The 13,017-nt window shown below is 40.4% G+C and overlaps 1 protein-coding gene across 1 annotated transcript in view; it reads right to left on the minus strand.

Annotated features, from left to right (window-relative positions):
• The window catches only part of tacr1a (tachykinin receptor 1a), a 140,835-nt gene that overhangs the window by 35,128 nt on the left and 92,690 nt on the right, over positions 1–13,017 (minus strand). The window lies entirely within an intron of this gene.

The following is a 13,017-nucleotide window of genomic DNA, read 5'->3' on the forward strand; positions in this document are numbered from 1 at the left end:
CAATAAGGCCCCCAGATTGAGGCTTTCTCTATTGCAACAGTTCACAACAAGTGGTGGTCTTTCCTTACCCAATTTTGCAATGTATTACTGGTCTTCACATATTCATAAATTGATTTATTGGCTAAATTCACCCAATCTGTTCTGGTGTAAACTTGAAATTCATTCGATATCTACATCTTTTTCACCTGCCTCTATTATCTATTCATCATTACCAATTAAACTTCCCTCTGTTTCTAAAAATCCTATAGTGCTCTCTACACTGAGGATCTGGTCACAATTTAGGTCCCATTTTAAATTTACGTCTCCCTCTAATAAAATGCCGTTATTAAAAAATCCTATATTTTCTCCTGCGACCACTAATGTTGGCTACAGAGTTTGGCATGAGAGAGGCATCTGTACAATGAGAGATCTCTACAAAGATGGTCTATTTCTTAGTTTTACAGAGTTGTCCTCAAAATTTAATCTACCTACTTCTCATCTGTTTCTCTATTTCCAAATTAGACATTGTGTTTCTTCGCTGTTCCCGAATTTTCCAACTCTTCCTGTTGACCCACTATGGGTCGACCTACTAGTTCTGAAACCCAATCTGAAATCTCCCCTTTCTAATATATATGGAAAACTTATGGGAATTGACCCCGACTCATCGGGTAAATCCAGAACTCTTTGGGAACGTGAATTGGGTGTTGAACTGTCCGATTCATGGTGGGATAAAGTTATTCTCAGTATACGCCAAAGCACACCATGTGCCAGGTTACAGCTTATACAGTTTAAAGTGATAAACAGAGTCCACTTTTCAAAATCCCGTCTTTCTAAAATTTTTCCTTCGATTTTGGACCAGTGTGACCGGTGCCTGACCTCTCCCTGCAATTTAAGTCATATGTTTTTCTTTTGCCCAAGTTTACAAAAATTTTGGGACTATGTCTTTTCCACACTCTCATGGGGTTTTGGAACCCATATCCGAAGCGACCCACTAATTGCCATTTTTGGAGTTCCAGGGACCTCAATTAATCTGTCGCCCCTGCAGGGGGAGGTCTTGGCTTTTTGTTCTCTCCTTGCCAGGCGATGCATTTTACTCTGCTGGAAGTCTCCTATACCTCCATCTACTTCTCAGTGGCTTAATACTGTTAGATCATGCTTAAAGATGGAAAAGATTCTATTAACAGTAAAAGGTAATTCAGCAAAATTTACTCACAAGTGGGCACCTCTTATGACATACATAAAATCTCTGCCTTTATAATGTATAGATAGATATGATTGTCCCTTCATGTCATGTGACTTAAATTTACACATTAATTGAGTGAAGAGTTGTTGCCTTTTAGCTTCTCAATGCCGTCCAACCCCCGCTCCATCCCATCATTATTACTTTCATTTTTTGGTTGTTAATGTATCCCCTTTTTCTTTTCTTTTTTAATGTAATTATACTTATTTGGTCCTGTTTTTGTTATGTTTATACAGGGATTTAAGTTCGCTATGGGGAAAGGGAAGGGAAGAGGGAATGTGGGGGGAGGAGAAGGAGGGAAGGAAGAGGGAAGGGGGGGGAAACTGTGTAAAAAAGAAAACAAAAAATTGGAGGTCATGTAAGCTTTGTACAATGTATGTAACATCAATATATGTATGATTTCCTGATGAGCAAATAAATGATACACAGTAAAAAAAAAAAAAAGATGTTTATGAAATTAAACCAGGTGAAACTAAAACTTTTCCACTTAAGACGTTCTGGATAGAGCAGATTGAAAGACAAAAACATTAATTTTATCTTAACTGCAAAATGTTTATATATATTTTACAATTTTGGTATAATTCCTGCTCTAAGTGGGTCGCTCTGTCAGCTAATGGAAAGTTTTAGAGCCTTTATACTCCAGTTAACAATAAACCGATAGCTGACGATTATTTGAATAATCGATTAATCACTAATAATTGTTTCAGCCCTAGTTTCCACATAGAGACAGTTTGTTTTTAAAGGAGAATTCCGGTTTTTAACACTTTAAGCCCATTTTCTGTAGTGTCCAGGATGAAATCGAATGATCGACACCAAAATTTTGACAATTGCTCCTGTCTCTGCTATTTGGCTCATTTAGAATCCCCCCCTGGCTGCTTCAGAATGGCTTCCATTGTGCATGTCCGATAATGTCCTTAAAACAACCTTAAACGTTCTTTTTTTAAAATATGCTACTCACCGTGTCGTCAGCGCTGTTCAATGACGTTCCAAAAAAAGTTTCGTGAAGAAAAAACGTTCCTGTAGTGTTTTATTTAGCATTTTGTAAATCCCATTGAGTTCTGTTGGAATAGTCAATATTCCCCTGCCACCGGAAACGGAAATGGGGCCTGTTTACACAGTTGTAGTCTTTTCGCTTCACTCTGTGTACTCCGACGTCGAGAATCAAGAATCCACCTTTCGTATTCCATTTTCAGAGTTTTTTAAAGTGTTTAACAGAGACGTTAGCACCTTGACGTCGGAGTACACAGAGTGAAGCGAAAAGACTACAACTGCGTAAACAGGCCCCATTTCCGTTTCCGGTGGCAGGGGAATATTGACTATTCCAACAGAACTCAATGGGATTTACAAAATGCTAAATAAAACACTACAGGAACGTTTTTTCTTCACGAAACTTTTTTTGGAACGTCATTGAACAGCGCTGACGAACCGGTGAGTAGCATATTTAAAAAAAAGAACGTTTAAGGTTGTTTTAAGGACATTATCGGACATGCACTATGGCAGCCATTCTGAAGCAGCCAGGGGGGGATTCTAAATGAGCCAAAAAGCAGAGACAGGACCAATTGTCAAAATTTTGGTGTCGATCATTCGATTTCATCCTGGACACTACAGAAAATGGGCCAAAAGTGTTAAAAACCGGAATTCTCCTTTAAATCAATAAAATTCATAAATATGCAGCAGATGAAATCAATTTCCTCATTTTAGATTGAGATTGAGAATTGTTCTTGGTACAGATGCGATCCAGGTGGGAGAGTTTGACATCCTGACCAAAAAAGATGGTGTCTCTGCCTAACGGCACATGCTGCTATTCGGGCTCCTCACTTCTACCTCCTTCACACGCTGCTTCACCAGCAGAAGAGCAGATCATGCAGTCATTTCCACTGATTTGCATGATTGAAGTGACTCGGCGATTATATTCACTTTGAAGGTTGGTGTCACATCGACCCACACACCCGCACAAGCCGCTTTAGATTCTGTGTTTTCCAGTTTGAGACAAACACAGTTTAACAATAACAAAGATGGCTGCAGCAAGAAGAACATCAGAATCGGAATCAAGTTTATGGCCAATTAGGTTTGCACTTACAAGGCATTTGACTTGGTGTTGATGGTGCAGACACATTTGATATATATATATATATATACAGAATACAGCATCTACAGTTATATACAATATAAAAAAATACAATATACTATATAGCAGAGGTCACAGATTAGCAGACTGTGGTCTGGATACAGACCCAGCTGCTTGCTAATCCGGACCCAACCTGATTAAAAACATTTATAAATCACCGCATGTTGTCCAGCAGTCTAACTTCACTTGCTCCTCTTCTCCTGTTAATACGGTAAAGCCCTGGGGAGCGTCCGGCTCCAGGCTGCACGTGATCCAAATGAGCCAATGAGCTGTCAGTCTGGGTTGCTGCTGCTGCTACTTTTAGACACAGCAGGCAAACCTGTGGCAAGCCGGGCGATGGGAAAGAGGGAGAAGACCATGAGAAAAAGAGAGCAGAGAAAGTGTGGACTGCTGGAAGAACTGCGGTGAACTGGTGAAAGAAAAGTGAAATGGCGTGCTCAAAGATGACCCTGCACATTTAGAGGATGTTTGGCTCAACCTGCTGCTGTGAAGCAGGATTCTCCACCATGAACAGAATCAACAATAAATCTGGATCCAGGCTCAAAATGAGCACGGCTTTTGCTGGGGGTGGTCTAGTCCGGGGTGGGGGGCCGGGCTCGAAGCAGGAATGAGATGGGTTGGTGTGGCTATGTCACCGCTCCCCCCACCCCCCATCCGGATTTTAGGTTCACTTATTGGGTCATCCGATAATCCCGGAAACAACCATCAGTGCTGTTGGGGCCTTGGTCCTGGTATTATTGGATGTGAGTCTAATGTGTGAATGTGCGTTTTTTTTTTTTTTTTTTTTTCGGTGTGGTGTGAGTGGGGGCACTAGGGGGGAAGGCGTGATTGTGACTGTGAGTTTTCCTTTTTTTTTTTCTTTGGGGCCTGAACTGCTCCCTCTCCCAAGCACATCTCAGTCTCAAGTGCGGAGCCCATTCCCCCCATCCTGCTCTCCCTCCGCTAGCTGGCGCCTGGGCTAGCTGGTGCACTGGTGGAGCTCGGGGTTTGGGGATGGACGCCAGGGTGGCTACTAACATATTCCTGGCAGCTTCTTCGCGGGGCCCGGCCAGCCGGGGCCTGGCTGGGGCTCCTGCCAGGGGGTGGGGCGCCCCTGGGGCCTCTGATCCCTGGGACCCAGGGCCAGTTTCACTTCGGGGTGGCTGGCTGCCGGCGGAGCCCGCGGACTCGTACCCGCGGCTCCCGGGGGCTCCAGCATTGCGGTGGCTGGGGGACTTCCTCGGGGCTGTCTCTCCTCCTCCCTTGGTGGGGGTCTGATTTCCTGGGATGGCCCTTCCTTGGTGCCTTTCCTCTTGGGGTCCCTTTAGTTGTTTAGCTCTGGGTGGGCGCCTCTTCGGCTCTCCACAACCACTATTGAGCATTTTTCCTTTGAATAAACTTTACATAGACAAGTGCACTCTCAAAAACAACTACAGGTGCTTGGTTCCAGGTACTCAGAGATTCACTTCCATACATAAAGCCCATATTCTGATCTTCAGGTAACACAGAATACATGTCACATTGAATAATACTACTTCAGTGATAGTATCAAGGTGTTACTTTATTGTATGTCTCGTACCATGTCCGTTGGTTGTGCTGTTCTTTCTACATCTCTCTGCAGGTGATGAAGCAGACTCAAATTGTTTTATCATTATCTCGCTTTTATCTCCTCTTTCTTTCATCTTTTCTCCTTTTTTCAGTTTTTCCTTTCCTGTTCTACTTACATTGCAGTGTCCGTATAATCTGTAAAACTCCCTGCAAAATTATAATAAAGCTATTTATATGGATAAATCAAGCGGAACACTATGGCGATAGCCGTATTGCTCCACTTGTGAAAGTAAAATCTGTTGGGCTCTTTTTGGCATCAAGACAATTATTCTTATTGCCACATTGCCAGACAGGACACTGTTAAAAAAAATAAAAGAATGTAGTATATAGCTATGTACTATATACACAGTACACTGTCTGGTTATGTAACGCAGGAGGTCTGGAGATGCTACGTTGGGGTAGCTTCTATTCTAATCTATTCTATTCCTGAGCGGTGTGTGTCAGTGTCACGGGGGGCCTCTGGGCCTGTTTGATAAAGCTGGTAGCGGATGGGAAGAAAATTTTCTTGTGATGTGAGGTTTTGGTCCTGATGGAGCGCAGCCTCCTGCCAGAGGGAAGTGACTAAAATATTTTATGGCTGAGGTGTAAGGGATCAGCCACAATCTTCCCTGCACGCCTCAGAGTCCTGGAAGTGTACAGATCCTGGAGAGATGGAAGTTTGCAGCAAATCACCTTCTCTGCAGAGAACATAATCTGTATTGCTGGGTTAAATCCTTAAGAAATAACAGCTCTAAACCAAACCTACAAAAATTAAAGTCAGTTTGAAAATGCAGAAGAAATATAGCTCCATTGCTAATAGCTGGCATTTAGTTACTAATGAGCTTCTATTTCTAAACAAACGATGAGTCCCTCAGTGAGTCCTGAACAGATGTTTTGTATCATTGTCATGCTGAAACTGTCAGCTGAGTTACATAGTTAAATTCAAAGTATGAAAGAGTAAGGACATTTGAACCCTTATTGTCTATTAGAGTCCATTAAAGCAGATGCAGTGATGTTTCAATGTCATTTCTATAAAGAAGCCATCCGCTCTGAGCTGCCTGTACTCAGCAGCTCTAACAATGCAGGAGCTTTTTGGTATGCTTAGTGAGGCGCTGTGTCTGTTCAGATCCATTTAATGTTTAAATAAAGCAGAGCTGCTGTGGTGCTAAATCAGTGACAGCTAACAATGATACTGAAAAAGAGATTTATCATTGACAAATCCAATACTGTCATTAAAGAAATAACCACAGTAACAATAAACTGTGTGTTATGATAAAACAAACAGGGGCACTAATAACCTCCTTATGAGGATTCCTTCAGATTCATACGGATGTTTTCAGTCTCACTGAAGAGATCTTTCATTTACTGTCACCCCAAGCTGGCATTGTTTTGGCATACTCCATCATTGGAAGGTCTAATTCTACGTTCAGACCACAAGCAGCAGAGGCAGCAGAAGCAGCTACTTTACATGCAAAGTCAATGGTTGACGCACATCTTCGCACAGCAGAAGCGTGCGACGCACTTCAGAAGCAGCAGCTGCAGGAGTAAGAAAATTTTTTACTTTTGCTGCCGGAAACGACATATCAACCAGTCGGATAAGCTGATCTGGGAGCAGACAGACACAGCACTGCTGATGCAGAGCGCTATGATCACTCCTCTGAAACAGTTTATTAACCTATAAATTAATTAAAATAAATAAATTAAAATGTAGAAACCTTCCGGCAAAATCCTGCTGCCTGCAGCTTGGATTACGTAAGTGAAAAACGCTAACATCTCCAGCTGCGGAAAACAGTAGCAAAAACCGCGAAGAGGGATTTCTAAGGACAGAGCAACGCCGGTATGTAAGGGTCACAGCGACTCCAACAGCGAAAAAATATTTAGGCAGGATCGTAATGTTGATGAACTGATTGCACAGATGATGTTTTCAGGTGGACTTTCTCACTTAAAACATATTAAAACTACTTTTTACCCACTTATAACAGCAGATATAGCTGCCATTGTTACAGGAAAAGAAAGGATAGGGTAGCTTCGCCCAACGCGCATCAGAGCCACTTTTTGACCGTGCAGCTAGAGCAGCAAAGATGCTTCAGCCGCGCGTCAGAACTATACTTGTACAAGTATCGAAAGTGAACAAGAATAAAGAACCCACTTTAGTGAAAAAAATTGTGCCTCATCTGTACAAACAGGCAAAAACAAAACTTGTTGCTGCTTTGGGGGGACATTAGCAGCCACCTCTTTATTTAGGTCAGGTGTTTGGAGGCAGTGGGATAGTTAAAACATGTACAAAAGTGGGTAGTGAGGACTGAGTTTGAAAACCAGTGCCTTAAAGACTGACAGCATTCATGGAAACCAGTAGCCTGGGTGCCATTCCGAGCTTAGTCCCGCCCACAACTTTTGATGTCAGGAAGTTCGGTCTGGCATTGCTCAATAGTAGCGCGAGTATGCTTGCCCAATGTCTGGCGGGCCAATCAAATTGTCAGGGCGGGCTTTATACGATGATGGACAGATGATCAACAGTAACATAATCAACCACGTGACCAAACGGCGATGCAACTTCGCGTGAACGACGAGGTGGATATAGCCAGCGGTTGTTGCCAGCTCCTTTTCGGGAGCCCGGAATCCTGGCTGCTGAGCAACAAGTGGAGGGACATGCTAGGCTCCAATGTTTTTCAAGCCAATGTTATGGGTTTCGTCGTGGACGAAGTTCATCTAACTTACAAATGGTAACAGATCATCTGACCGTCTGATTTAGTAAATAACTCGCAATGTCGTGATTTTAATCCCATGTTGTAAACATAGTAGGTAACGTTGTACGTTTGAGGTCGGGAAGTTTAACATACGTCACGCACTCCGTTGCTCTTATTGGTTGTAGGTCTATCCAATTGAGTGCAGAGGCATTTTTTTTCCTGGTTCATTTGAAACACACCCCATAATCACAGCTCTATGGAGCAGCATCAGACTGAGTAGGACTACGTCAGGCTAGGAAACCAGAGGTACCTGGTAAGAAACTACCTCAGTGGGAATAGCGAGAAGTAGTTGTATTTCTTTCCTGGAGATTTAATACAGAACAAGAAATTGTGCCGTCTTATCTGTAAAGAAGAGTTTGGTTACTGCACCAAGGTGTCAAGTCTTGGACAAATGGTCGGTGTTGTAATCGTGACTAGGGATGGACACAAGTTGGAAGAGATCTAAAGGCGGTTTGTATACACTGAAAAATGTTGGGTTATAAACAACACAATTTGATTAGTTTCCCAACCAGGCGCGCAGAAAAAACAACCTTTAAATAGCTGTAAAACCTACTTTCACAAAGCCCAAATCTTTTTCCAAAAAAAGTTATTTATTAACTAGTCTAATATGGTCTAAAATCTGAGATTTTTTTGTACAGCAGAAGGGTGAGTTATTGTTGAAGATGAACTTTTATATTTTTTGTCTTAAAAGTAAGAACTCAGTCACAAGATAAAATTACATTGTTGGTGTCAAGCACCTTTTCATCTAAGTGCATTAAAAGGTCAAGGTGTCTATAGTTTGAACTATGCACAACTTCATTACGCTGCATCAGAAACAAAGGCCCCCAAGCATGGAGCATCACTGTGGAAAGAGTCTCAGAACGCAGCGTGGTAGCACATTAGTAGGGGAATTGATACCCACCCCAAACAAGAGCAAAGGAGAATCTTGGAATATTTGGAACTGGAGCTGTTGATAATATCCCATAATATCCCATAACATCTCGAGTGCCACTCGATTTTCTTAGCTTGTTGCTGCCACCCTATCCTCTGGGGAAGCATGAGTCTTGCTAAAAGATTGACTGTCATCATAATAGGTTCAGTGAATTTCAAGTCACAGCAGAGCACAAAGAAATTTCTGAAATTTATGACCCATAACTTTGGCTTGCAGGGACTTAAATGGATGCCAATGTCGTGGCACTCGAATCAGGAGGCGAGACTGTGTTGCAGGATCCTGTACCTATTGATGGCTATTTGTAAGCCCCTTGAGCCAATCAACCAGTTTGACACAATTGGCCAAAACGCGACACCTTGCTCGGCTGGCTAGCTCAAGGGGTAAGTCACCTGTCCTGCAAACAGGAAGCCTGGATTCTAATCCCAGTTGGGGGGAATGAGCTGCCAGTGTGGGTCCTTATGCAACAACCTTCACGATGATGCCTGCTTAGGGGAATGGCGGACTATTGGTAAGAGCATTGCGCTTAGAATCCTGAGGTTCTACCACGGCCTGCCACTCTGGGTCCCTGAGCTAAAAAAACCTTAAACCCCGAACTGCTCCCCGGGCGCCACACAATGGGAGCCCACTGCTCACCAAGGGGATGGGTTAAATGTAGACCTTGCTCTGTGCTTATGACAGTAAAATGACAACAAAACGCTGCATACATTTGTTACAGTTTTGAGTGGCGGCATCTGCTGGACAACTCTGAGGACTACAGTTGAGTGGGTATCCTAATCCTAATCTGCGCATTATTTTGTGAATGATCTTGTTTTTTCCATGTTAGTGATAAAATAAATAATTACAAAAAACAAATGTCTGACCTGTGAAATTGTGATACGATAAAAATAATTTGGCTGACCGTCATGCGTAATTTGCACCCGGGAGAGTGTGGGATTGAATCCTCCCTGGGTCCCCTATTGCATATCTGTTCATATGTATATACCGATTGATATGAAAAATATTCGTTAGTTGTGGCCCTAACGGACTACAGTGTTTATATAATATACCCTATATAAAATATATATTTATATACACAATGTAATATAATATGTACATTATACACCATATGTATCAAAGTTGTCTAAGTCATATGAAACTCCCTTGAATGAAGGGAGTTTCATATGACTTGTATGAAAGAAAACCCATACCCTTGTTACTTTATAGTAGGTTATATAAACAGGAGAGGCTGTAAATCCTTTTTAAAGCAGTAGATAGATAGGATCCACATGACTCATTGGAAGCCTTTAGGCTAAATTATGAATATGCAACATCGGACCTTATCCCCTTTCATTATCTATAGATGTGGGCAATTAACTGCCATTTCACCCATGAACAATGACATGTAAGAGGGCAAAATAAATAGGGACAATCAGACAAGCAGGATCTTAATTTGTACTGGTCTCAGTCTGACATCCTCAATAATGTCAGTCTACATAAAATGCAGTGACATCTTCTGACATTAATTGTAGAAACGTGAAACAATGGCACAGAATTGTGTTCATTGTATGAGAAAATTATAGAATCCATTCTTATTTCATGTAGGGCACTATATAAAAATAAAAAAGTATAAATTCAAGCCATAGAGGAATGAATAAGCAAAAGAGGCTTTTAAACTGTGGCATGAATCTGGGAAACCTACGTAGGCTCCTGTAATAAATGGACAAATATAATAATAACACGCCTGAGGATTCATAAAGAGGAATGAAAATGCACATGCAAGGAAACAGCAAAAAAATAACCAGATAGAATTTAAGAAATAAATTTAAAAATCTAAAAACATCCTTATCAACAGAAATTGATGTTAGAAAGGAACCCAAAAATATTAGCCAGTTTGGGAGAAAACATTATTATGAATTGTTCAATTGTAACAAAAGAAATCCCTTGGAGATAGTTAACATTGACAAACCTAACATTGACAAACCTTTTTAGCGCACGTGGAACACTTATTTATAAAAAAAAAAATACACACGCATGTTGAATGAATTTTGACTTTTATTTGTAACATTCTCTAAACGTGAGTTTTCAATGGAAAAAAGTCAAACCACCAACAGAACAGACTAAAGCGTACTACTTTAAAGTAGTACACTTGCTCATGTTTCTTCTTCTTTCATCTGGCTCATCTCCTTGTTTTCCCTCACCCATCTGTTCCCCTCATCCTGGTCTTTTTCTGTCTCTGTGTCTTCCCTGAACTCTTCCTCATCTCCTGTCCTGGTAGATGTTGATGGTATAGAGCTTCCCTGCTGTGACTGGCTACAATATAATAATAATAATTACCATCATGACAATAATAATAATAATAATAATAATAATAATAATAATAATAATAATAATAATAATTATTATTATTATTATTATTATTATTATTATTATTATTATTATTATTATTATTATTATTATTATTATTATTATTATTATTATTATAATATTAACAAATATGCCCCATTAGTTTAAAAAATGGGCTATTAGGGCAACATGACTGGAAGTCTTGTCACGTGGATATGACTTATGGTAGCCCACAAAATAATAGCTATTTTAATACCTGCTGATTTTGTACAAACCACTTAAAAATTAAATGTGAACAGCTTTTAAGATTTTTCAATACGATTAACCCTCCTTTCTTGGCATTGTGCTGCAATTACTAAATCAATATACAATTAAGACAATAAAGATACCAAAATGTGTTAATTTATGTTGCCTAACAAAACCTATAAAACAGAAAAAGTTTGTCTTAACACATAGATTTGCAATTGCAAACTCTACCGAAATTATTTGTAGAGTATGTGGTCGTCCTCACGTTATCTGTCATTGACTTGGGCTACAGTGTAAAACTTTATCTAGTTTAACTAGTTTATCAGGTGACCAGTCGGCAAAAATGCTTGTTTGGTGCTGCTGAATGAGACATTTTAATGCACAACAAAATGATTTTGCTTGATCTGTATATTACCTGGCTAATGGGGCACGGGAGAAGCAGCCTGTCAGCGACCGTTCCTGCTATCTGAAGACGCTTACTGAACTGCTATGATGCTGCGCATCTGGCATGCCCTGCGGGCGACCACGCGACTTCACATGACAAAGGAAGAGAGATAGGGTGGTCGGGTGTGCGCAAGAAGGTGGCTCATTTCAGGGCATGTTTCAATCGTTTTTAATGGCTCAGGTTTTCAAAAGATCATTTCAAAACCGACCTCAGTAAAATCCTAATAATATTAATCATAAAAAAAAAACGAGTTTCAGAAGGGCATTTTCGTTGATAAAGGGCAAACTTCCTAGTGCTTTAGCACCACCTAGTGTCTATGTATGCACGCCCCTGTTCTGTACACACTTTTTGCGCCTCAGTTTATAGTCAACTTCATGTTACTTGACAACTAGTGTCATCCTTAGCTGTAGAGATGAAGCCTTGGAAACATCAGTGTCAAATTAATCTCTATAATTTATTTATTTTACTGAACTAAGTTCCTAAAATGAGGGAACTGTTAGGTTAACTGGCTTCTCTAAATTTCGGTGTGAATGTGTGCATGGCTGAATGTCTGCGTGTTGCCCTGCGACAGACTTGGCCGCCTGTCCAGGGTGGACCACGCCTTTCACTAGGGATGGGCGATACGGACTAAAAAATGTATCAGATAATTTCTCTTATTTATCACTGTAACGATAAGCGACGATAAAAACAAGCAAAATATTTTGTATTATAAATCTGTCACTAAATTCTGTCTTGAAAGCCCGAAAAATACTAGAAACCTCTAAACTATATCAATTAAGTTCAAGTACTGCACCTGTACTGCAAAACTGTAGTGATACCAATCAAATAAGTCTGAAATATGAGAGACCAAATTCCAAATTTATTCAAACGATGCAAACAGCAAAGCTAACTTGGCTTATTAAAAAAACCAAAGTGGTGCAACTGCAAACACAACCTGTTAAATAGTCATCTCATGATAAAAACGATAAATTCAAATTGTTATTGTGGGGAATTTCTTTGACGATATATCGCACACGATAAAATATCGCCCATCCATACCTTTCACCCATAGACTGCCGTAATAGGTACAAGCCGCAGTGCATATGGAGAAAAAGGAGGATCGACTATACAAATGTGGGATATGGAGAAATTAAAACAGAAACAGCTCTTTCTCTATTTTGCATTGTTGTTTAAATTTAAAAAAACATGCAACATAATGATACATAGATTCTCTGTGGAAGACACACATATATGGGTACAAGTATTGGTATAAACTGTAAAATATTTTCTATCATATGATGTATTTTCATGTTAAAATTTGGTCTTTGTTCTATTTTTACATGCCGTTGTTTTTCTGGCCACATGTGTTGTATAGTATTCTGCCTCCGAGACGTGTGGGAAAAAAATGTCTTAAAGTCAAATCTAATCTCTGAA

Source organism: Cyprinodon tularosa, unplaced genomic scaffold (assembly GCF_016077235.1).
Source record: "Cyprinodon tularosa strain WSP-4 unplaced genomic scaffold, ASM1607723v1 ctg178, whole genome shotgun sequence".
NCBI classification, from domain to species: domain Eukaryota; kingdom Metazoa; phylum Chordata; class Actinopteri; order Cyprinodontiformes; family Cyprinodontidae; genus Cyprinodon; species Cyprinodon tularosa.